This window comes from Meles meles, chromosome 6, assembly GCF_922984935.1.
Source record: "Meles meles chromosome 6, mMelMel3.1 paternal haplotype, whole genome shotgun sequence".
NCBI lineage: Eukaryota > Metazoa > Chordata > Mammalia > Carnivora > Mustelidae > Meles > Meles meles.
Window position 1 is genome coordinate 93,303,610 of NC_060071.1, and position 26,073 is coordinate 93,329,682.

Genomic DNA, 26,073 nt, shown 5'->3' on the forward strand with positions numbered 1-26,073 from the left:
GTTATTTGGGACCTACCAGTAATACTGGAATTGTCTCCATTTGTCTATGTACTTCTTTACTTAAAGTCATGAATTTAAATATTTATTAACTTCCTTAGTCAAAAGTGGGAAAAATTGAGTTTAGGAGATTTTTTGTAAATCACATTAGCAGGCTACTTGAAAATATATATCCCATTTAGCCTTTGAGGGCTAAAATTTTATCCTGGTCTTTGGCTTTATTTTGGAGTAGTTTATTTGGCAACATAATTTATAAGCTATGTAAACTGTGGGTTTTTATTTTGTTCTTTGAGCTTTAGTTACCACCTTGAAACTGCTGTGAGATTGTGAAACGTTATGTTTATGAGACTGCTTAAAATCAAACTTGTATTTTGAATTATTTTAAGCAGAGGGTATTTTCCATAATGCCTTATATAAGAAAGCTGATAGTTATGGGATTGAAATGAAAACAGAAAAGTTCAAAACTACAGTATTATTTTTTTTTGTCATATGAACTTGTTACTATGTTATTTCTCATTTGTGTTTTACTTAAATGACAGTCTTGTGGGTTAGGGGTGTTGAGGAGAGGAGAGGGTATCATCTATAATATTGATAGTTTTTCTTACCTTTTCTTACCTTTTCTTCATTATTTTTCATTTCATTCTTATTTTTCCACTATTACCAGAATTTTCTAATTGTAAAAATTTTAGGAGTAAATATCAAATATAAGTGAAAAATGGAAACTGTAATAAGAAAAAGAAAAGCTAGATGCACTTTCAAGCAGTTATCCCCCCACCTCATATTACTTACAGTGCAGACCACTAAATTTTAAATGTAACTCTCCAATTCCACAGCACAGAAAATGAGACTATATATATCATTACAGTCCCCAGTAGAGATAATGAGAGCATATGCACAGCTACAACTATCCATTGAGATAATGAGATTATAAATACTGTACTCCTACTGCTTCCAGGTGTAATGATAAGCTGCCATTTTATGGTTGTATTTCTGCAATCATCCTTGAGACCAAGAGATAGTAAATTCAAAGATAACCTAATGAGGAATAGAAACAGATAACCATTTATCATAGCCTTTCTAAAATCAGCTCATGAAGAAAGGTACAAATGGCAGCAAAGTTACTGAATATATTCATTTGTTAACTAATATCTGCTATTCTTAGAGAACCATGTTCAATGAAGGTGTTACTAAGAATAATCCTTTAGAGAGTTAAGGTCATACTGGTAGCTCTCATAAAAGTAGGGTATATTTGAGAGACTTTTTGAAATACTCATTTTATGAATTCCCGTTCTCTTAAAGGAAAATCAGTGTCTAACACATCAATAAATTACATTGTTGGCAGTAGTATCCATTTTCTACAGCAAGAGGCTATTTATATTCTTTACGTACTTCCACCTTCCTAAATGTATTTGTGTTTAAAAAAAGTTATGTGGAAATAAATAGCTCTAGGCTCAGTTTGGGGAGAGAATGAGGGATTAATTGCTAAGTATCCAAATTGAAAAAAATATATATATATATACTTCTGCTCAGTTTTGATACCTGAAATTTAATTCCCCAAAGTCAAATATTCCTGCATGTAAGGAAAGGTGATTCTAGCTTCAGGAGAATGGGAGTAATATTTTCACCCTTTGCTGCATGTAGTAAGTTGCTAATATTTCTTATATGATTATTTTGAGCCTCTTTTCTAGAAATTTTCAAGTCCAGTCCAGATTTTGGATGTTCACAAAATTATTTCTGCCTACTTCTGAGTTTCATAATCCACCATTCACACTACCCCTTGAGATCCAGGCACAGTAGTTTCTTTTTTTTAATGCTTCTTATTTAAATTATAGTTAATATACAGTGTTATATTAGTTGCAGGTGTACAATATAGTGATCCAACACTTCTATACACACCAATGCTCATCATAAGTGTCCTCCTTAATTCCTATTACCTGTTTCACTGATCCCCCACCTACCTCCTTCTTTGGTAACCATCAGTTTATTGTCTAGTTAAGAGTTTGTTTCTTGGTTGGCCTCTCTCTTTTTTCCCTTTGCTTGTCTGCTTTGCTTCTTAAATTCCACATACAAGTGAAATCAAATGGTATTTGTCTTCTCTGACTTCTTTTGCTCAGCATAATACACTCTAGGTTCATCCATGTTGTTGCAAATGGCAAGATTTCATTCTTTTTTATGTCGGAGTAGTATTCCATTATATGTGTGTGTGTGTGTGTGTGTGTGTATATATATATATATATATAATGGAGATATATATATCACCTCTTCTTTATTCATGTGTTGATGGACACTTGGTTTGTTTTCATGATTTGGCTATTGTAGATAATGCTGCTCTAAACATCAGGGTACATGTGTACTTTGAATTAGTATTTTTGGTTTTAAAATTAAAAAAAAATTAAAAAAAAATTAAAACTAATTTTAAAATTAGTTTTCTTTGGGCAAATACCTACTAGTGCAATTGCAGGATCATAGGGTAGTTCTATTTTAAACTTTTTTGAGGCACCTCCATACTCTTTTCCACAGTAGCTGCACCAGTTTGCATTCCCACCAACAGTGTAAAAGGGTTCCCCTTTCTCCACATCCTCCCCAATACGTGCTGTTTCTTGTGTTGTTGATTTTAGCCATTCTGATAGGTGTTCTCTCATTGTAGTTTTGATAAGTAATCAAATAATTACTGATTGGTAAGTAATATTAAGCATCTTTTCATGTATGTTAGCCATCTGTATGTCTCCTTTAGAAAAATGACTATTCATGTCCTCTCCTCATTTTTTAATTGGATTATTCATTTTTTGGGTGTTGAGTTTTATAAGTTCTTTATTTTATACACACACACACACACACACATCTATGAGCATGGAATGTCTTTCCATTTCTTTGTGTCATCTTCAATTTCTTTCATCAGTGTTCTTGTGATTTTCTTTTTTTTTTTTTAATATTTTATTTATTTATTTGACAGAGAGATCACAAGTAGGCAGAGAGACAGGCAGAGAGAGAGAGGAGGAAGCAGGCTCCCCGCCGAGCAGAGAGCCCGATGTGGGGCTCGATCCCAGGACCCTGGGATCATGACCTGAGCTGAAGGCAGAGGCTTAACCCACTGAGCCACCCAGGCGCCCCTGTGATTTTCAAAGTACAGGTCTTTCACTTCTTTGGTTAGTTTTATTCCTAAGCATCTTATTTTTGGTGTAATTTTTGATGCAATTGGTGCAATAAATGGGATTGATTCCTTAATTTCTCTTTCTGCTTCATTATTGGTGTATAGAAATCCAACAGATTTCTGCATGTTGAGTTTGTATCCTGTGACTTCACTAAATTTGTGTATCAGTTCTAGCCGTTTTTTTGGTGGAGTTGTCAGGTTTTCCATATATAGTATCATGTCATCTGCAAATAGTGAAAGTTTGACTTTCCTTGCAGAATTGGATGTTTTTTTTTTTTTTTCTTTTTGTTGTCTGATTGTGGTTACTAAGTCTTCTAGTACTATTCTGAGTAAAAGTGGCAAGAGTGGCCATCCCTGTTTTGTTCCTGATCATAGAGGAAAACCCCACAGTTTTTCTCCATTGAAGATTTTATTAGCTGTGGTTTTTTTTATATATGTCCTTTATTATGTTGAGGTATGTTCCCTGTAAACCTTCTTGATTCAAGGTTTTTATCATCAGTGGATATTGTACTTAGTCAAATGCTTTTTCTGCATCTACTGAGAGGATCATATGGTTCTTTTCTTTTGTTAATGTGGTATCCCATTGATTGAATTTGTGAATAATGAACCATTCTTGCAACACAGGAATAAATCCCACTTGATCATGTTGAATGATTTTTTTTAATGCTAGTTGGATTCAGCATTTTGGATTCAGTTTGCTAGTATTTTCTTGAGAATTTTTGTATCCATGTTCTTCAGGGATATTGGCCTGTAGTACTCTTTTTTTAGTGGCATCTTTATCTGGTTTTCATATTACAATAGTGCTGGCCTCGTAGAATAGATTTGGAAGTTTTCCTTCCTTATTTTTTGGAATAGTTTGAAAAGAATTAGGTATTAACTCTTCTTTAAATGTTTGGTGGAGGGGCGCCTGGGTGGCTCAGTGGGTTAAAGCCTCTGCCTTCGGCTCAGGTCATGATCTCAGGGTCCTGGGAGCAAGCCCCGCATCAGGCTCTCTGCTCAGCGGGGAGCCTGCTTCCTCCTCTCTCTCTGCCTGCCTCTCTGACTACTTGTAATCTCTGTCTATCAAATAAATAAATAATCTTTAAAAAAAAAATAAATAAGTGTTTGGTGGAATTTACCTGTGAATCCATCTGTCCTGGACTTTTGTTTGTTGGGAGTTTTTTGAGTACTGATTCAGTTTCTTTGATGGTATTCAGTCTGTTCAAATTTTCTATTCCTTCCTATTTCAGTTTATTTGTTTTTAAAAATTCATCCACTTCTTCCAGATTGTGTAGTTTGTGGCACCTAATTTTTCAGAATATTCTCTTATATTTGTTTCTATTTCTGTGGTGTTGGTTGTTATTTCTCCTTTCTCTAGGTACAGTGGTTTCTTTATCTGTCCCATATTCCAAAATCTTTTCAAGGCCTTCTTTCACAAAGGGCTTAAATCCATTTCCCCAGCTAGAGAATATCTCACTTACACTCCTCCTCTAGGTATCCAAGAAGGAGAGGTTTGCCATTCCTAATCATTTTATTTAAATAAGAGACCAGTGTTTCTCCCTATCAGCCCAATCAGGTTACTCTCTCATAATACATTTCCATTTTGTTCTCAGTAATTATCATGAACTGAAAATATATTTTATTTCTGTTACTTAATGTCTGTCTCCCCCATGTGAATATGAGACAGGAGGAAAGAAAACTTTATTGTGTATGATGACAAAACAGGAATATAACACATACCTATTTAGATAGGTAGGTAGATAGAATGAATAACTATGTATAGGAGACCATAAAAATTTAATTTTTTAAAACTTTTAAAAAAGATTTTATTTATTTATTTTACAGACAGAGATCACAAGTAGTCAGAGAGAGGGGGAAGGGAAGCAGGCTCCCTGCCGAGCAGAGAGCCCGATGTGGGGCTTGATCCCAGGACCCTGAGATCATAACCTGAGCTGAAGGCAGAGGCTTTACCCCACTGAGCCACCCAGGCGTGACGATAATGATTTTAAAAGACAAAGAATTGAAGCTATATTTACCTAATGCTGGATATGCATTTCTAGATACTTAAAATGTTTACATAAATATATATATGGTTTATATATGTAAATGGTAATTTTATGTATTAATGATTATATATGTGTATGTATATTTGTATATACAAGTGGTTGTCTGTGTATATATGCATATTAAATCAAGGTATCAAGGTCTGGGCACTTTGTTATTGCTATAAGATAGCTTCTAGGTCCTTTCATCAGACAGAACAAGGAAATAATGTATGTATTTTAGTTCCTGAACACACAGATACCTATATTTCTCTATCTGAATGCATGTAGCTTTAAAAAAAAACACAGAAATTCATATTGATACATCTAATTTCATTCTAACTCCGCTAAGTTTATTTCAGCCTTCCACCTATCCTATTTGTAACTTTTTTCTCTGACAGAAACTTGGCTTTCTTTTTCTCTAACATATTTACTTGTTTAGCTATTCCTAGCATACATCCAAAGTAACTTCAAAGTTACTAATCCGTTACCCTTGAAACTTTAGAGAATTCATAATTCCAAAACAAAGATAATGAAATAATAGGTTTGACTCCCTTTAAATTGAGAGATTAGTTTTTGAAAAGACCTAAAGAAAGCCCACCATTTACCACACTGTTCTCAGCAAATCCCTTTTGCTTGCTGCTGACTTATCTTTGGCTTTCTTGATTCTTGATAAACATTTCCAATCTAAATCTCTGCTTCATCTCTCTATCATCTCTTATCTTCATCTATCTCGCTATAGAATTAACAACTGTTTTTGTACTTGCATTGCAATCTGACATTTTTATAGTGCCCAATTTCTTATCTTTCTTTCTTTTTTTTTCCCTCCAATTTCTTATCTTTTGTGTTTGGTTCATTTCAGAGCAATTGCTAGTAAGAATTATTATCCCTCCTACTTACTTAATGTTTAGGAAGTCTATCCCAAACCAAACTGAGAGGGGAGAAGAAGAATTTTTAATCCTTAATCCTTTTACCTCCTTACTTCACCATTTTTAGCCTCATTCAAGACAACTCTTCTTTTAGAAGTCCCTCTTTCCTCTGATGACATAGCTACCCCATTCCATCATCCGTACTACTCAGGTTAAAAGTTTAAAGATGTTGTTGATTCTGCCTTTTACTTTGTTTTTAAATCTAATTAAGTGCTTTCCAGCTTAAATTTTGTTCTCTCTCTCAACTATGACCTCTTAATGTTTTTATGCCTAGGAGAGTCTTTTGTAATAATACAAACCAGCTGTACATCCTGCATGAGAAATTGTAATTTGTTGCCCCTGTGCCCCAGTCTATTTTGAATACTGCTAATAGCAACCTTATTAAAATAGCTGATGATATATTTTCTAGGGCCAATTAGATAACATTAGAATTAAGTATAATTTATTAAATATTAGAGTCTTACACTGTGATTTCAACCAGGTCTTCTGGAAATGATTCTTACTCTTGCCCTTGATATGCACAACCCTCAAGTAAAAACAGAAAACTCCATATTCCCTGAACCTTTCTTAATTTTAATTTTGCCTATATTATTTCTTTCATATTTCAGAGGAAAAGTTATAGGCCTAAAGGCATATATTCAAAATCATAAAATTCTGAGTTTAGTGACATAAACATCTCTCTTAAAAAGCTAGAAAAATAGCAGTAAATTAATCCTAAAGAAAATAGAAGAAAGTAAATTACAAAGCTAGGGACAAAAGTCAATGAAAAAGAAGCATAACATGCAGAAATAAAATCAACAAAGGTGAAAGTTGGTTTATTGAAATGTTTGATAAATTGACAACATTTTGATAAGACTGGTAAGACTAATACAAGTATGTGTATAATTTATATATTTCATATTTATTATTATAATAGCTAAAAAAGCAATGACTTAACAGACCCTACAGATATTAAAATGGTAGTAAGGATAATAATCTATATAAAAGGAAATATTATATTATGCATATATATGACCACATATATATTTATATCTCCCCCCAAAGAGATACTAGTTGAAATTCAAAATTTTATATCTACTAAAGAAATTGAAACTCCAAAAAATCCTTTCCTCAAAAAAGTAGAATTCATATAATTTTTATTAGTGAATTTTTCTAAGTAGTTAAGGTCAAAAACAAAACACCATTTTTAGAAGCATTTTTCTTGAGACTAAAAAAAGGGAACACTAATACTTGTTAGAAGTCAGCATAATTTTTATATCAAATTGTAACAAGAATATTACAGAAAGGAAAATTACAAGTTACTCTTTTTCTGTATCTGAACATGCATGCCTATGTGCATATAGCCTAAATGAAAAATTTCAAATAAGTTCCAGTAATATATCAAGAGGATAATATTTTATGACCAAATGGGACCTATTGCAGTAATGTAAGTTTGGTTTAGTATTTAAAACAGCCATTGCATCTTGCCTCATTAAAAGAATAAAGGAAAGAACTCAAATGGTCATCTCAACAGATGCAGGAGAAGCATCTGATAGATTCAGCCCATGTTTAAAACTGTTTAAAAATATAGAAAATTTTGAATGGAATGGAACTCTTAATTTGATATATTTTATTTAAAAACACTTAGAGAAGCCATTTTTCTTAAAGGTTATATATTGAAAAATTTTATTCTAAGACTGGGAAAATTTAAAGGATGTCTGCTAAGACTAAGTATATTCAGTACTATATTTGAGTTATAAGCCATTGCAATAAGCTAGGAGAGAAAAGAAACAGACATTAGAAAGGAATAAATGAAACTAATGAATATGACATTATAATTTTTACAGAAAATCCAAAAGAATCTACAGATTCTATTAAAATATCAATAATTAATTTAATTAAAGTCTTAAAATGAAAGTATTCAGAATTCAGTGAGTATTTCTGTATGCTCTCAACAAGTAATTGGAAAATAAAACAAATATTTAACTCCATAGCATCTAAAGGAAATGAAATAACTAGATATAAGTAATATAAGCTGTGCAGGTCCTCTAAACTGTAAAACAAGCGAACAAACAACTGTATTGAGAAAAACTAAAGAAAAATGAAAGTCTCCTCTGTTTTATTTACAAAATTAGTACCTTTCCATTCAGATTTTCAGCAGGTTTTTAAAATTGGAAATTGACAAGATGATTTTAGAATATATGTAGAAATGAAAATGGTTAAGAAGGTAAAATTATTTGTATCAGCTTTTTATTTTTATAAGTTACCACAAATTTGGCAGCTTAAAATCTGTTTGTTAGCTCACAGTTTTGGTAGATCAGAAAAACAAACACTGCTCTGGGTTCTCTGCTTAGGGTCTCACCAGGCTGCAGTCAAGGTGTCAGCCAGGCAGCCTGCTCATCTGAGAACTGACCAGGGAAGAATCCCATTTCCAAGCTCAATTCAGGTTGTTGTCAGAATTCATTTCCCAGCAGCTGTGAAGCTGAGACCCCAGTTCTCTTGCTGGCTGTTAGTCAAGGGTGATTTTTAGCTTCCTAAAGTTATCCTCATGTCCTAGGCATGTGGTTCTCAAGTAACATAGCAGTTTATGTCTTCAAAGGCGGTAGGAGAATCTTTCTCCTATTTGCTACGTGGTAGTCTCACATAATGCAGTGTAATCACAGGATGATAATTGTTGTCCATACAATGTAAGGAAATCAAGGGAGCCATTATTCTATTGTGTTCAGAGGTCCTGCCCATGTCAAAGGGAGGGTACTCTGCAGGGTGTGTTCACCAAGGGCTGGGAAACTCCAGGGCTATCTTAGAATAATGTCATTCTTATCTCATAAGAATAGGAACTGGAGGACCTATACCACCAGTCTTAAAGGCTAATTATAAAAGTTGATTAATAATGTCTATTATTGGTTCCAGGACAGACCAATATAAGATAGAAGAAAATTTAACAATAGGAAAGACACCCTCACACATAGAACCGCTATTTGGTTTAAAGTATGCTTTGAAGAAGTGATGTTGTGTAGTGTTGTGTCAATTGGGTAGTTACTCTGGAAAAAAAAAAAAAAAAAAAAGCATGTTTTTACCCCTTCCTTACACCATACAGAAAAGTTAATTCCAAGTGGATTGAGTGTTTAAATATGAAAATTAAAACAATAAAATTTATGGGAGATAACATACAGTAATTTCTACAGGACCCTGAGTTAAGCAAATATATTTTGAGAAGGAAACAAAAAAGCATTAATCATAAAACTTTGGTAAATTTGGCTATTTTAATTTAAAGATTTTATTTATTTATTTGATAGAGCACAAGCAGGAGGTAGTGGTGAAAGGAGAAGGAGAAGCAGCAGGCTCCTTGCTCAGCAGAGAGCAGGAGGTAGGACCCCAGTATCATTACCTGAGCTGAAGGCAGATGCTTGACAGACTGAGCCACCAAGGCACCCCAAATTTGGCTACTTTAAATTAATAATTTATATTTGTCAAAAGTACCATTAGAAGTGAAAGTACAATGTACAAAGTAGAAGAAGATATTTTCATATTTTAGGAAATCTTATCACAGTGTTTCAAAAATTTCTGCAAAGTAAGAGCGAACTTAGATATCTCCATTCAAAAGACTAGGTAGTAGGGGTGCCTGGGTGGCTCAGTGGGTTAAAGCCTCTGCCTTCGGCTCAGGTCATGATCCCAGAGTCCTGGGATTGAGCCCCACATCGGGCTTTCTGCTCTGCAGGGAGCCTGCTTCCTCCTCTCTCTCTGCCTGCCTCTCTGCTTAGTTGTGATTTCTCTCTGTCAAATAAATAAAATATTAAAAAAAAAAGACTAGGTAGTAGATTTCAGGAGTAAAACAAAAGAGTATCTAAGTAGCCAATAAACATGAAAATCTGTTTAATTAATTATTAGTAATGTGCACATTAAACTCACAATATTATACTACTACATATCCTTTGGAATGGCTAAATTTTTTCCCCATTTTATTTTATTTCTTTTCAGTGTTCCAGAATTCATTTTTTATGCACCACACCCAGTGATCCATGCAATACATGCCCTCCATAATACCCACCACCAGGGTCACCCAACCTCCCACCCCTCTCCCCTCCATAACCTTCAGTTTGTTTCTCAGAGTACATGGTCTCTCATGGTTTGTCTCCCCCTCCAATTTCCCCCAATTCACTTCTCCTTTCCATCTCCCAATGTCCTCCATATTATTCCTTATGGTCCACAGGTAAGTGAAACCATATGATAATTGACTCTCTCTGCGTATTTCACTCAGCATAATCTCTTCCAGTCCCATCCATGTTGATACAAAAGTTAGGTATTCATCCTTTCTGATGGAGGCATAATACTCCATTGCATATGTGGACCATATATCTTCTTTATCCATTCGTCTATTAAAGAGCATCTTGGTTCTTTCCATAGTTCAGCAGCTATGGCCATTGCTTCTGTGAACATTGGGGCACAGATGGTCTTTCTTTTCACAACATCAGTATCTTTTTGGTAAATACCCATTAGTGCAATTGCAGGGTCATAGGAAAGCTCTATTTTTAATTTCTTAAGGAATCTCCACACTGTTTTCCCAAGTGGCTGCACCAACTTTCATTCCCATCAACATTGTAAGAGGGTTCCCCTTTCTCCACATCCACTGCAGCACATGTTGTTTACTGTCTTGTTGATTTTGGCCATTCTAACTGGTGTAAGGTGGTATCTCAGTGTGGTTTTGATTTGAATCTCCCTGATGGCTAATAATGAACATTTTTTCATGTGTCTGTTAGTCATTTGTATGTCTTCTTTGGGGAAGTGTCTGTTCATATCTTTTGCCCATTTTTTGATGTGATTTTCTGTTTTGTGTGTGTTGAGTTTGAGGAGTTCTTTATAGATCTTGGATATGAGCCCTTTGTCTGTAATGTCATTTGCGAATATCTTCTCCCATTCCATGGGTTGCCCCTTTGTTTTGTTGACTGTTTCCTTTGCTGTGCAGAAGCTTTGATCTTGATGAAGTCCCAAAAGTTCATTTTTACTTTTGTTTCCTTTGCTTTTGGAGGCATGTCTTGAAAGAAGTTGCTGTGGCTGATGTGGAAGAAGTTACTGCCTATGTTCTCCTCTAGGATTCTGATAGATTCCTGCTTCATGTTGAGGTCTTTTCTTCACTTCAAGTTTATCTTTCTGTATGGTGTAAGAGAATGGTCGAATTTCATTCTTCTACACGTAGCTGTCCTATTTTCCCAGCACCATTTATTGAAGAGACTGTCTTTTTTCCACTGTATGTTTTTTCCTGCTTTGTTGAAGATCATTTGACCATAGAGTTGAGGGTCCATATCTGGGCTCTCTACTCTGTTTCACTGGTCTGTGTGTCTGTTTTTGAGCCAGTGCCATGCTGTCTTGATGATCACAGCTTTGTAGTAAAGCTTGAAATCAGGCAACATGATGTCCCCAGTTTTGTTTTTCTTTTTCAATATTTCCTTGGTGATTTGGGGTCTTTTCTGGTTCCATACAAGTTGTAGGATTGTTTGTTCCAGCTCTTTGAAAAATACCAGTGGAATTTTGATTGGGATGGCATTGAAAGTGTAGATTGCTCTAGGCTGTATAGACATTTTAACAATGCTTATTCTTCAGAGCCATGAGCATGGAATGCTCTTCCAACTTTCTGTGTCTTCTTCAAATTCTTTCATGAGTGTTCTGTAGTTCCTCGAGTACAGATCCTTTACCTCTTTGGTTAGGTTTATTCACAGATATCTTATAGTTCTTGGTGCTATAGTAAATGGAAGCAATTCTCTCATTTCCCTTTCTATATTTTCATTGTGAGTGTATAAGAAAGCAGCTGATTTCTGTACATTGATTTTGTATCCTGCACACTACTGAATTGCTGCATGAGTTCTAGTAGTTTGGGGGTGGAGTCTTTTGTGTTTTCCATATAAAGTATCATGTCATCTGTGAAGAGAGAGTTTGACTTCTTCTTTGCCACTTTGAATACCTTTTATTTCTTTTTGCTGTCTGATTGCTATTGCTAGAACTTCTAGTACTGTGTTGAACAACAGTGGTGAGAGTGGGCATCTTTGTTGTGTTCCTGATCTCAAAGGGAAGGCTGTCATTGAGGATGGTATCTGCTGTGGGTTTTTCTTAGGTAGATTTTATAAGGTTGAGGAATGTTCCCTCTATCCCTGTACTTTGAATCCTTTTAATCAGGAATGGATGCTTTATCTTGTCAAATGCTTTTTCTGCACCAATTGAGAGGACCAAGTGGTTTTCTCTTCTTTTATTGATTTGTTCTGTCACATTGATCGATTTGTAAATGTTGAACCACCCTTGCATCCCATGGATAAATCCCACCTGGTCATGATGCATAATCTTTTTAATGTACTGCTGGATTCTATTACCTAGGATCTTGTTGAGAATCTTGGCATCCATATTCATCAAGGATATTTGTCTGAAATTCTCCTTTTTCGTGGGGTCTTTGCCTAGCTTGGGGATCAGGATAATGCTGGCTTCACAGAAAGAGTCTGGAAGTTTTCCTTCTGTTTCTATTTTTTGAAGCAGCTTCAGGAGAATGGATATTATTTCTTCTTTGAATGGTAGAATTCTCCAGGGAATCCATCAGGTCCTGGACTCTTATTTTTGGACTCCTCAATCTTTTATTAGATATTATTCTATTCAGGTTGTCAATTTCTTCCTGATTCAGTTTTGGAAGTTTATAGGTTTCCAGGAATACATTCATTTTGTCTAGGTTGCTTAACTTTGTTGGCATATATCTGTTGATAATAATTTCTGATGATCATTTCTATTTCCTTGGTGTTAGTTGTGATCTCTCCTTTTTCATTCATAATTTTATTAACCTCGGTCCTCTCTCTTTTCTTTTGGATTAGTTTGGCCAGTGGTTTATTGGTCTTATTGATTCTTTCAAAAAACCAGCTTATAGTTTCATTGATGTGTTCTACTGCTAGTTTCTATCTCATTGATCTCTGCTCTGATCTTGATTATTTCCCTTCTTGTGTGTGGGGTTGGCTTAATTTGTTGTTGATTTTCCAGTTCGTTAAGGTGTAAAGAGAACTGGTGTATTCTGGATTTTTCAATTTTTCAATTTATTTATTTATTTTTTTTGAGGAAAGCTTTGATGGCTATGTATTTCCCACTTAGGACTGCCTTTGTTGTATCCCCTAGGTTTTGGACCAATTTGTCTTCATTCTCACTGGTTTCCATGAACTGTTTAAGTTCTTCTTTAATTTCCTGGTTGATCCAAATATTCTTAAGCAGGGTGGTCTTTAGCTTCCAAGCGTTTGAATTCCTTCCATACTTTTTTTTGTGGTTGAGTTCCAGTTTCAAAACATGTGGTCTAAGAATATGCAGGGAATAATCTCAATCTTTTGGTATTGGTTGAACCATGATTTTGACCCAGTATGTGTTCTGTTCTGGAGAAAGTTCCACATGTGTTTGAGAAGAATGAGTATTCTGTTGTTTTAGAGCGGAATGTTCTGGATATGTCTATGAGGTCCATCTGGTCCAATGTGTCATTCAATGCTCTTATTTATTTATTGATTTTCTGCTTGGATGATCTATTACTGAGAGTGGTGTGTTAAGATCTCCTACTATTAATGTATTCATATCAATATGACTCTTTATCTTGATTAACAGTTTACTTATGTAGTTGGTTGCTCCCATACTGGGGGCATAAATATTTACAATTGTTAGATCTCCTTGATGGATAGACCCTTTAAGAATTATGAAATGTCCTTCTTTATCTCTGACTATAGTCTTTAGTTTAAATCTAATTTATCTGATATGAGAATTGCTATCCCAGCTTTCTTTTGAGGCCCATTGGCATGAAAAATGCTTCTCCATCCCTTCACTTTCAGTCTGGATGTATCCTTAGGTTCAAAATGGGTCTCTTATAGACAATATATGGATGGGTCCTGTCGTTTTATCCAATCTGCAACCTTGTGTTGTTTTATGGGAGTGTTTAGGCCATTCGTGTTGAGAGTGGTTGTTGAAAGGTATGTTTTTATTGACATCATGTTACCTGTGAAGTCCTCGTTTCTATAGATTGTCTCTGTAAATTTCTGTTCTATGACACTCTTGGGTTCTTTCTTGTTTTATAGAACCCCCCTTAATATTTCTGGCAGTGAAAACTTGGGGGTCACATATTCTTTTAAACCTTACTGGTCTTGGAATCTTTTTATCTCTCCATCCATTTTTTTTTTTTAAGATTTTATTTATTTACTTGACAGACAGAGATTACAAGCAGGCAGAGAGGCAGGCAGAGAGAGGGAGGGAAGCAGGCTCCCTGCTGAGCAGAGAGCCTGACTTGGGGCTCAGTCCCTGGACCCTGGGATCATGACCCCAGCCGAAGGCAGAGGCTTTAACCCACTGAGCCACCCAGGCACCCCTTTCCATCCATTTTGAATGTCAGCCTTGCTGGATAAATTATTTTTGGCTGCATGTTCTTCTCATTTAGTGCGGAAGGGGTAAAATTCAACAACAACAACAACAAAATTGTCACTCCCAGTCTTGGATATTATGTAGAATAAACAGAAATCTCTTACATTATTGTCAGAATGTAATCTGATAGAACCACTTTGGAGAAAAGCATGGTTGTGTCTACAAAGTTGTCATGTTGCAAACCTTATTATTCAGACATACCACTTCTAGGAAGTTATTCTTCTATATGCATCAAAAGGTAGAATATTTACAGCAGCACTATTTGCATTTACCCCAATTTGGAAACAATCCAAATGCTTATCAGTGGTAGAATGGAGAAGTAAATTATGGTATATTCATATAATGTAATGTAAATGAGGGATAGCAATTCATGAATTATTACTACATTCAAGAAGATGAATCTCATAGATATTAAACTAGAGAATTCATGTGCAAGAACACGAATTTCTCTATGATTCAATTACATGAATTATAAGAATAGGAACATCATGGTTGATTGTGATAGAAGTCAGGATAGAGATTACTCTTTGTGATGGAAGGAAAGAAACTCGGCGGGCCATATGAGAGCCTCTGTGCTGAGAAGTCTGGTCACAGTTATACAAGCATGGGCATGTTGTGAAAATGTGTTAACTATACTTTTGTGGCCTGTGCATTTCTCAGTATATATGATATATTTAAAAAAACATTGTCTTAAAAAGTAATCTTCAACTCTGTAGGGTAGGTTGTAGGTAGTATTATTTAACTTTAAATTTTCATTAAATTTATACATACTTTAAAAGTTTACAATTAACTGTAATAATTAAAATAAGTTATTTGTTAATGCATTTATTTTTTCCTTAAATATGAAAATCAAGCCTTGTGCTTCTAGAAGTAGACTAGAGAATACATGATATAATTACAAATTATTCGTTTTACATCATGACAGTGCGAGGTTTCTTGTCAGCTTGAGTCTTCATGCTGACAGTAATTTTAAGCAATTTATTCCCACGTTTGCCAAAGTGTACCGTGTTTTTGGTCATATGGGCAATATATTAGTCTTATTCTTTCCCCTTCCCAATATAAAAGCAATATATGCTTGAGAAATTTCCTGTGTCAGTATATGTAATGCCTTTACATTGACTGCATGAAAACTTAAATTTCAGTGTTGACTTTAAGATTTTTGTAGTTCTGAATTAGTTTGTCCATCAAAAAAGCAAATCTCTAATTAAGAAAGATAACACTTGGTGATTTTACATCAAGTAGCTATAAAACATTTTTAACTGGGGTTGTAGCTTTTTAGAAGTATTGCTTTATATTCTATGCTAGTCTGACATTTAAAAGATTAGGAAAAATGGTTTATTTAATTTCCAGAACACCTCCTTAGTCCATTTATGTTTATTTCTGATACATGGTGACAAGTAAACTTTGTACTCCAGTGGACTCATTTTTTTTTTTTTTAAAGACTTTATCTACTTATTTGACAGACAGAGATCACAAGTAGGCAGAGAGGCAGGCGGGGGTGGGGGGAGCAGGCTTCCCACCAAGCAGAGAGCCCGATGTGGGGCTCGATCCCGGGACTCCGGGATCATGACCTGAGCTGAAGGCAGAGTCTTTAACCCACTGAGCCACCCAGGTGCCTCAGTGGACTCATTTTAAGAAAATTTTCTCCCATCTTATAAAGGTAAAAATTTCTCCAAGGGTTATAGAATTTAGAGTTTACAAAGCATTCATCCGTAATAATTTGTAGAAATACGGTAAACTGTAACTGTGACATCCTCCAGATACTATAAAATCTATGGTATTTAATTCTAACTATACTTACTTGCCCTTATACATAGCATTAATGCTTTATTTATTTTAGGCTTAATGCCTTAGGAATAAAATATTGAAATTTTATAAAAATCTAATGTTCTTACAAAATTATGTCAGATTTTTAAAAAATTCATTTTGTTGCTTTAAAACATATCAGAGTCTAATGTATTTTTATCTATGTATTTTTTAAGTAAAGATTTTAAGAAATTAGGATGCAAAATATATTTTTCTTCCTAGCCCAATGAAAGAAAAAATCAGCATGGACAGAAACATATTCCAGATAACTGAAGCCTAACTAACTAGACCTCAAAATGTTAAATTTTATTATTTTTAATGGAAATAAGGATGAACTATTTCAAAAACCTTTCTGCCTTCTTTGAAACTAGTGAGGATACTTTGGCCATTTCTAGATGTCTTAGATATCTCAGGCTGCTATAACAAAAATGCCATGGAATGAGTGCCTTAATAAACCACAGAAATTATTTCTTACAGTTAGAGATATTGGAGGTCCAAGATCAGTGTATCAACGCTGTCATGTTCCAGTGAGAACTCTCTTTTGGGTTGCACTGCTAGCTTCTCATTTTATCCTCACATGACAGAGTAGAGAGGGGAAGCAAGCTCTCTTACAAGGGTACTAATCCCATTCTCATGACCTTATCTGGTCCTAATTATCTCTCAAAGACCCTGCCTCTTTATACCCTGGTATTAAATTGAGAGGTAGGGTTTCAGCATATGAGCTGGGGGGACAAAAACAGTCAGTCCATAATACTTGGTGACTGAAATGGCTCAGCATTCTTCTGTATGTTGTCTAATCTGAGTCTCTTTTATAACTGTAACATATCTTTCACCAGTCTACAGTTTTATTGAACTAAATGTTACAGTAGTATAACTTTTTCTACTTTAGGCATTTGAAATAAGTTTTAGGGAGTATTTAAGTATTATCAAATTTAGTGAAGAAACATTTATTGAATAGTTTTTATATGCTGAACCCTATGCTAAGTGTTCTAAGTGTGCTAATTATGCTAAGGGATATAAAGATGATTTGGGGGTACCTTAGTGGTTCAGTTGGTTAAGCATCTGACTTCAGCTCAGGTCATATCTAAAGGTTCTGGGACCGAGCCCCGAATGGGACCCCCTACTCAGCAGGGAGTCTGCTTGTCCCTCTCCTCGTGCTTATTCTCTCTCAAATAAATAAGTAGAATCTTTTTTTTTTTTTTTTAAAAATGAATTGCGGGATGCCTGGGTGGCGCAGTGGGTTAAGCCTTTGCTTTCTGCTCAGGTCATGATCTCAGGGTCCTGGGATCTAGCCCCGCATCCAGCTCTCTGCTCAGTAAGGAGCCTGTTTCCCCCTCTCTCTCTGCCTGCCTCTCTGCCTCTTTCTGTCAAATAAAAAATAAAATCTTAAAAAAAATAAAAAATATGAATTGAAAAGGGCTCTAATCTAAAAAGCACATGATGGCAATGTTTAAATAAATGTTAAAAAAGCATACGTTGCATAACATAGGTATGTAGTAAGTACAGTGATGGTAGAAAACAGAGTGATCTACCTAAGGGGAAAGAGGAGACAATTCTGCTGGGGTTTTCTTCTTCCTAAGTTTAGAACCATGACACTTTCAGGACTCATAAAATCAGTCCAGTAGGTTATGATCAGTATTAAAAATAATAGATGGATAGAAATATGAGATCTATCACATGTAGTAAGATTAAGGATTTTTATATGAAACTTTGTCATCCCCCCCCCCCCGCCCTCTCCCCCCCATTGTCTTTTATTGGATGTTAATTCTGAATTAGGATATGAAAGGATTCAAGGGTTGCAGGGCAAAACTCATAGTCAGGAATGCAGAATGTTCACGCTGGGTCCTCTCCAGTGATTCTTGCACAGCTGATCACCTTTGAGTTCCTTGTAAGGAGACTGTGGTTGAAAAGCATGTAGGTTGACAGCACCATAGAAATCCCAGTGATACTCCCTTTCTTCGTATTGACATACTTGTAATTCTGGTAGTAACCTCTTTGAAATGCTCCAACAGTGCTTTCAGGGGTGAAATCCCGCATCAGCATCCAGCTTGGCAGCTTTCCTAGTTTGACATCTGTGATCTTCTTCTCCTTCACTGGTATAGATTAGAGTATCTTGGAGTCCTGGGTGTTCGCTCTGACCAGCTGCTGAAACTTTCTTATACACATGTGTTCAGGCATACACACATATATTGTATTCTTGTATCTTTAAAGTATATATCTCTTGGGGAGCCAAGATCTAAAAAGTTTCGAAGGTATTTCTTTGTGGTGCCTGGGTGGCTCAGTGGGTTAAGCCTCTGCCTTCAGCTCAGGTCACAATCTCAGAATGAGACAGGAGCAGGAGGGGTCAGGGACACAATCCTTAAGCTCCCAAGCAATTAGTGGGATGAAAGACATTTGGTGGAAGAAGAGCAAGAATGCTTTGAAATGCTTCTGGAGCACTTGGAACTGCTCTTGAGAATGGATAACTTGGAATGTCCTGTGTGATGCCTCTTCCCCATTTCCTTTTGATGCTGTCTGCCCAAGAATTTAAATAAAAATATTATAGTATGAAGACTATATAAAGTCAAAAATAATCCAGGAGTTATATAGGAGGTTGTAAGAAACTAATAGGGCCCTGTTTTTGTCCTATTAATTAATTTTCAGCTTGATAGGAAGAATATTACAATTTTTTTAAGACTTTTTAAAAAAATTTTATTTATTTATTTGACAGAGAGAGTGAGATCACAAGTAGGCAGAGAGGCAGGCAGAGAGAGGGGAGAAGCAAGCTCCCTGCTAAGCAGAGAGCCCGAAGTGGGGCTCGATCCTAGGACCCTGAGATCATGACCTGAGCCGAAGGCAGAGGCTTAACCCACTGAGCCACCCAGGTGCCCCAAGAATATTACAATTTTTGAATCAGAAGACCAAATCTTGACAAACATATTGATGTCTACGCTAAGATGTAAAGTCAAGAGTAACTGGAAAAATTATCTTATGAGGCAGCAACAGAAGCAACATCTAAGGTCAGGAAAAGGCATGAAGTGACTATGGATGTCCCTGGCCACAGGCAAAGAAATGGGAAAGAAAAAGGGATCAGAGATGCTTATGGTAAAGGGGACCAATATTCGTTCATGTATTTATCAGTCATTTGCAGCACACAGGATAATTATGTGATACAGTTATCTCAATAATATTAATTAGTTAAACCTTAATCTAAATGAATCTTCAAAGTTGTTTTGTTTTTCAGTTACTTGTGCTCAGTACCTGTCTGAATGTAATTAATAAAACACATTATCATAAGTAATCAAATCTTATATACTGTCGTACATAATCCATTCACTCATGGAAAGTTTCTGACTTGAAACTGTTCTAGTCATTCATTTCGAAATATTGCTGTGTTTCATTAAGCTAAACTTTTCTATTCTTCTATATTTTGATGACCCATTACCAGCTCAGCCTTGAACAAATCAGCTGTCATATTCCATGGACATCAGGAGATAACCAGCGCTTCAATTTGGTTATGTTTCTGTTTGATACGGGCTGAAAATACTGCAAAAAGTTTTATACATATAGAAAATTTACTTTTACTCTCTGTGTGTCTTAGTTTTCCTCCTAGATTAATTATTTTTCTATTGGATGGCATTTGAATCATATGTATGTCTGAAAATAACTATGTATGTACATACATATAGGTATACATAAGCCTGTGTGTGTATATAAATATATAAAGCTTATACATTCTTGTCAATGTCAATATTCACAATTATTTAATAGATTGATAGAGCCAGAAAACGAAACTCAGGAGCTTTATTAGATGATAGGTATATCTACATATCCTTTCTATCAAAACAGGTGTTTTCCTTGGCTCATATTGCATATATGTAATTCATTTAAGTATTCGTATCATGCTGGATCTTAGGCACACAGTTTTAAATTAGTCTATCTCCTCAACCTCCTCCTTAGTTGAGACCCCATTTTTTTCTTTAATCTTCCTTTTCAGTACCTTTTCTTCTCATCATAAAAACATTATCACAAATTAAATGCTTAACCTGCAAATCCTCCATCTCTGCCTTTATTTACAGATATACATATGTGAGACTACTTAATGTTGTATCATATGTACTTTTAAAAATTATATAAATTGGGTGAGCCTGGGTGGCTCAGTCAGTTAAGCTGCTGCCTTTGGCTCAGGTCATGGTCGAGGTCCTGGAATTGAGTCCCACATCGCTCCTTGCTCAGCAGGGAGCCTGCTTCTCTCTCTGCCTCTGCCTGCTGCTCTGCCTACTTGTGCTCTCTCTCTCTCTCTCTGATAAATAATATCTTAAAAAAAATATATATATATATATAAATTTAGTGTACACGTTCTATTGCAACTTGACTTTTCTATCAGCATTTCCTGTTTGAGATAATCCAAGCTGATAAAAACACATTTTGTTATATATTTCATTAATTACATCATGTTATTTCAATTTTATCAATCCATTGACCTCACTGAAGCATATTAAGTTGAAATATCACTTAGCATATTTTTGTATTCATGCTTTTTAAAATATTACTTCCCTTCCTTTGTCCCTTCCACTTCTTACCCTTTTCTCCTTTCTTACCCAACGTAGATCCAGTATTTTTAACCTCTCGGATTTTAGTTCTGGACTTTTATGGAAAAAAACTATTATTACTGGGTAGGCATTAAGCACATTTTAATAATTTACATTTGTTCCTTATATATCTTGATCTTCTAGATTCATTTTTTTTCCTTCTTAGGTAGCATCATTCAATAATCATTTTGGAGATTGTGTCTTGGTGATAAACTCTTTGAATCCTATGTATATCTGAGAGTAACAACTCATATTTAAATATTACTCCAGCTGGAAATAGTTTTATTTTCAAAGGGTTTTGTTTTTTCAACTTTTAAGACTTTTTGATTGCTGAAAATGTTGTTGAAGAGAAATCAGATGTCAATCTTATGCGAACTAACTGTAGTTTTTAGCAATCTCTTTGATATCTTTTTTTTTTTGAGTTATCCAAAGATTTATTGAAGCAGAAACAAATCAGTCAGATACTTGTTGGAAAAAAGCAGTTTTAATGGTATTCAAAAATACTTTTTCAGAAATATTCTAGCACAAGTTTTCTTCATAACTAGACTATGTTGTAAACTTTTTCCCAAGTCTTTTAAGAGTGTTATTTCTTAAGAACTAGAGGTTATTCCTATTATAAATTGATCTTGCACTCCTAAAAAACTGCAGAAAGTCATTTGAAAGCTGTTTCTTTAAGATATGGATTTATTTTTTTATTCTTGCTGGTAATACTTGCTGCACCCAATATGTGTAATCTTCAGTCAAGGTCATCGTGATGCTGAAAGTTTCATTGATAACCTGTCCATCTCTAGTTTCAAGTGTCTTAACCAAAAGTGTCCTTCTTGAGTGAGTGTCAAGCAGTTAGGGGCGTTGGTGAATCCAACTTCAGGGAAGGAAAGTTTGCAAGAGGCAGAGCAATCCTGCTCTCTTCACCTTCCAGCACCTTCCTGTAGGAGGCAGAGTCAGTGTTGAGAACCGTCTTAACATTCAGCTGTCCTGGTATGCCTGAAGGTGAGGAAGAGTGTGCCCAGCGTGCATCTGCTGCAGGACTCAGTATCCTTTTCACTGGCTGATGCCATGGGCACTGAGTTCAGGAGCACTTGTGCCAACAAGAAGATAGAGCTGCAGGAGCTGAATGACGGCTTTGTCAACTACATCAGTGTGGGCTTCCTGGAGCAGCAGAACAAGATCCACCTGGCTGAACTGGAGCAGCACAAGGATCTGGGTTAAGTTGCACCAGGGGGACTCTGTGAGGAGGAGATTCCGGAGCTGTGCCTGCAGGTGGACCAGCTCACCAACGACAAGGCCCGTGTCAAGTTGGAGCAGGACACCCTGGCTGAGGACATCATGTGGCTGCAGGAGAAGTTGCAGGGGAAGATGCTTAAGAGAGAGGAAGCCAAGAGCTCCCTGCAGTCTTTGAGACAGGGTGTTGCCAGTGCTTCTTTGGCATATCTTGACCTTGAGCATAAAGTGGAATACTTGCAAGAAGAGATTTGGGGCCCCTTGGTGGCTCAGTGGGTTGAAGCCTCTGCTTTCGGCTTGGGTCATGATCCTGGGGTCCTGGGACTGGGCCCAGCGTTGGGCTCTCTGCTCAGTGGGGAGCCTGCTTCCCTTCCTCTCTTTCTGCTTGCCTCTCTGCCTACTTGTGATCTCTGTCTGTCAAATAAATAAATAAATAAATAATAAAATCTTTAAAAAAAAAAAAAGAGAGAAATTGCTTTTTTTTGAAGAACCTACACAATGAGGAAATCCAGGAACTTCAGGCCCAGATTCAGGACCAGCATGTCCAACTCAATACATATGTTTCCAAGCCCGACCTCACGGCTGTCCTGCATGAGGTACTCCAGCGGTATGAAAGCATGGCTATTAAGAACCTTCAGGAGGCCAAGGAATGGTACAAGTGCAAGATTGCTGAACTCTTAGAGGCTGCTAATCTTCGATATCTTTTATAAGCTTTATTTATTTTTGATTTCATGGAATTTCACTTCCATGTATCTAGAAAGGGTTACTTTTAGTTTATTTTTCTTATACAAGCTTGTCCCATTTAAGCAAGCTTTTTGAAAACAGCATACTTTAGTTCTGAGAATCCTTTACTATAAATTCTTCAAATATTTCCTTACTATCTTTTTCTTTTTCTGTACCTTTTATTAATAAAATATTAGACTTTAACATTCATTCTTTATTTCTCCAGTTTTATTTTATATTTTTCTATTCCACTATTTCTGCTTCAAACTGGGCAAATGATTCTAACTTGCTAATTGAATCTTTGTCTCTGCCTATATCCTGAGTATCTACTTTTTTTAAAAAATAAATTTGCTTTTTATTTCCAATATCTTTATTTCTTCTGAACAGATCTTGGAACCCTGTACCATCACAGTTTCTGGATTGCTTCACATCCTGTACTTATCTCCACTCTGCTTCAGTCTTAGTCACATTATGGATTATCTAAAATTTTAAAGAATAGAAACATGAAATTTTATTATTCTGTTGTAACAACAACTTCCAGCTGTTCAACTTTCACTCTCTACACCTGTTCCTTGATCTCAGAGGTATCTCTTGGGTATCTGTCTCTCTATCTATCCATTTCTCTGTCTTTTCATCTTGGTGTCTCTTTCATGCTAGGCATTAACTTGTGGTTGAACTTCACAACCGACACATGTTCTCACACATCTCTTTTAGAAACTAACAGGTAAACATAATAACCCCCAAGTTACCAGTACAATATATGGTTGAAGATGGAGCACATATAAAATTTCCTATTTATAAGAGCAGAAAGGTTCATAATGATGACTGTTTCATATCATTTGCTGCATATGATCAAAAACACAATCATTCTTCTGTCAGTGGAATGATTTACTGATCAAAATCTAGGTGGCTCTACTCCTGTCCACTAGAAGACTCTTCATTTCTGGGTATATATGACGTTTTCAACAAATTTCCTATCAGTGCAGTTATGGACACCTAAGAATTATCATTGGAATTATGCAGTAGTAGGTTAGCAATACAGTTATATATTACAGTCTCTGAGAGGACTGTGATCTATTTTGTTTTTACCTTCTATTCTTAGGAAACTCTGTGGACTGGTAACTCAGTTGGAAACCTTGCCGCTTGGGAGTTATCAGTGCTAGAGTTAGTATATGGAAAGATGCTTGTCTTTAAATGTCTCATTTTTTTCTATACTTACCTTTCCGTCTCTTTTTTAACATTTTTTGGAAAAAGTATGAGTGTGTGTATGTATATAATTATAATTTTTATGTCTTTAAATTAGTTTTCAAGGTAACGTATCACATTCTTTTTTTACATTTTAAATTGTTTATATTTATATTTAAAATATTTAATCCTAAAGATGTATATTTTCCTTTACCTTTGCTTTTTGGGTTAGGCTTGTTGAAAAGGATGTGCATATATATATTACATAGAATCGTGAATTCTTAAATTCAATAATGCTACCTTTACTTTTTTATTAAAAAATTAATCTGTGTATATCATTTAACATTGGTCAATTCTGCTTTAATTATATTTGTTTAATTATAAGTATTAAGTTCAAGTTTAGCTATGGTTATTATTTTTATTAAGTACTAAAAATGATTAAATTCTGCCTTTTTCTCTGAATATACTTTGGGAAAGTCTATAAGCTTTGGCAGGTTTTGTTCTTATTAGCCTCAAAAACTGCAATTTACATTAGGATTTATACTTTTTTTTTAAAAATATTTTTTATTTATTTGACAGAGAGAAATCACAACTAGGCAGAGAGGCAGGCAGAGAGAGAGGAGGAAGCAGGCTCCCTGCAGAGCAGAGAGCCCGATGTGGGGCTCGATCCCAGGACTCTGGGATCATGACCTGAGCTGAAGGCAGAGGCTTTAACCCACTGAGCCACCCAGGCGCCCCTAGGATTTATACTTTTAATTTGAATCTTAGTTAATATATTATTATAGTTTCTTTTTTAATAACAAAAACAATTAAACATGTTTTTTTCTCTAAGAATATAGTTTCGAAAAACTATACATTTTGATGTTTTGTTCTGATTTTTGTTTATCTTTACAAATTCTGCAGTTAAGGGGCTGGGTGGCTCATTCTTTTAAGTGTCTGCCTTCAGCTCAGGTCATGATCCCCAGGGTCCAGGGATCAAGCCCCATGATGGGCTCCCTGCTCAGCGGGGAACCTGCTTCTCCCTCTGACTGCATCCTGCTCTCTCTCTCAAATAAATAAATAAAATCTTTTTTTTTTTTAATATTTTATTTATTTGACAGAGAGAAATCACAACTAGGCAGAGAGGCAGGCAGAGAGAGGAGGAAGCAGGCTCCCCATGGAGGAGAGAGCCCGATGTGGGGCTTGATCCCAGGACCCTGGGATCACGACCTGAGCCGAAGGCAGAGGCTTTAACCCACTGAGCCACCCAGGTGCCCCAGGACTTTAATCAGTTTTGGGTCTCTTCACACCTCCACTAGTTCTGCTTGTTATCAGTTCTGGGGTGTCAGCTAATGTTGCTCCCAGTCATATCTCCTAGTTGCGGTACCTGAACTACTTGCATTGTTGCTTGACACAGGCTCCTGTTTGACATGAGAGACTCCATTTTGCTCTCTGCACTGACTTTTCAAGGTTTTGGGAACTTTGAGGAGAAGAAACATTGTACTTGTATTACATAATATTGAACACAATCGCTGTTTAGCAGGACTGCCTGAATTCTCAATCTACATGAATTTATTTAAGAAATTGAAGACAACAGAGGCCTATCTTTCAATGTCACAATGAGTAGGACCTAAAGCAGGCCGAGGAAGATGGGCATGCATAATGTTAGGGCACCTTTTCAAGATAGATTCTGTAAGTGTAGATACAAATCTGATTATGCAAAAAAAAAAAAAAAAATATGGAAATTCCCCTGTGTAAAAAGAGAGAGACTTCTTAACCCTCTTTCCATTGAGCATTTACTTTAGAATACTTGTGAATTCTTTCTCTGCCCTGCTGAGATGTTATATAAATCTTTTGAAAAACTAAATAAAAGCTTTTGGTCAGCTTAACATTGGGGAACATCTGTTTTAAAGATCTGCGATCCATCACTTAGAAATTAATTAGCAAAGAAGATAGTCCCCCCAACCCCCATCCAGGTCCTCATCCCATGAGAGTTTAATGTAGGTCATCTGGCTTCAATTCATGGGGATGTAAGAAGTTATTATTCCTTTGGATAAAGGCAATTTGCAAAAAAAAATGGCCAACCCAATTGCCGG

The 26,073-nt window shown here is 35.7% G+C and overlaps 1 pseudogene; it reads right to left on the bottom strand.

Moving 5' to 3' along the window:
• Positions 1–18,114: 18,114 nt before the first annotated feature.
• LOC123943641 lies at positions 18,115–18,464 on the bottom strand (annotated as a pseudogene).
• Positions 18,465–26,073: the final 7,609 nt, after the last annotated feature.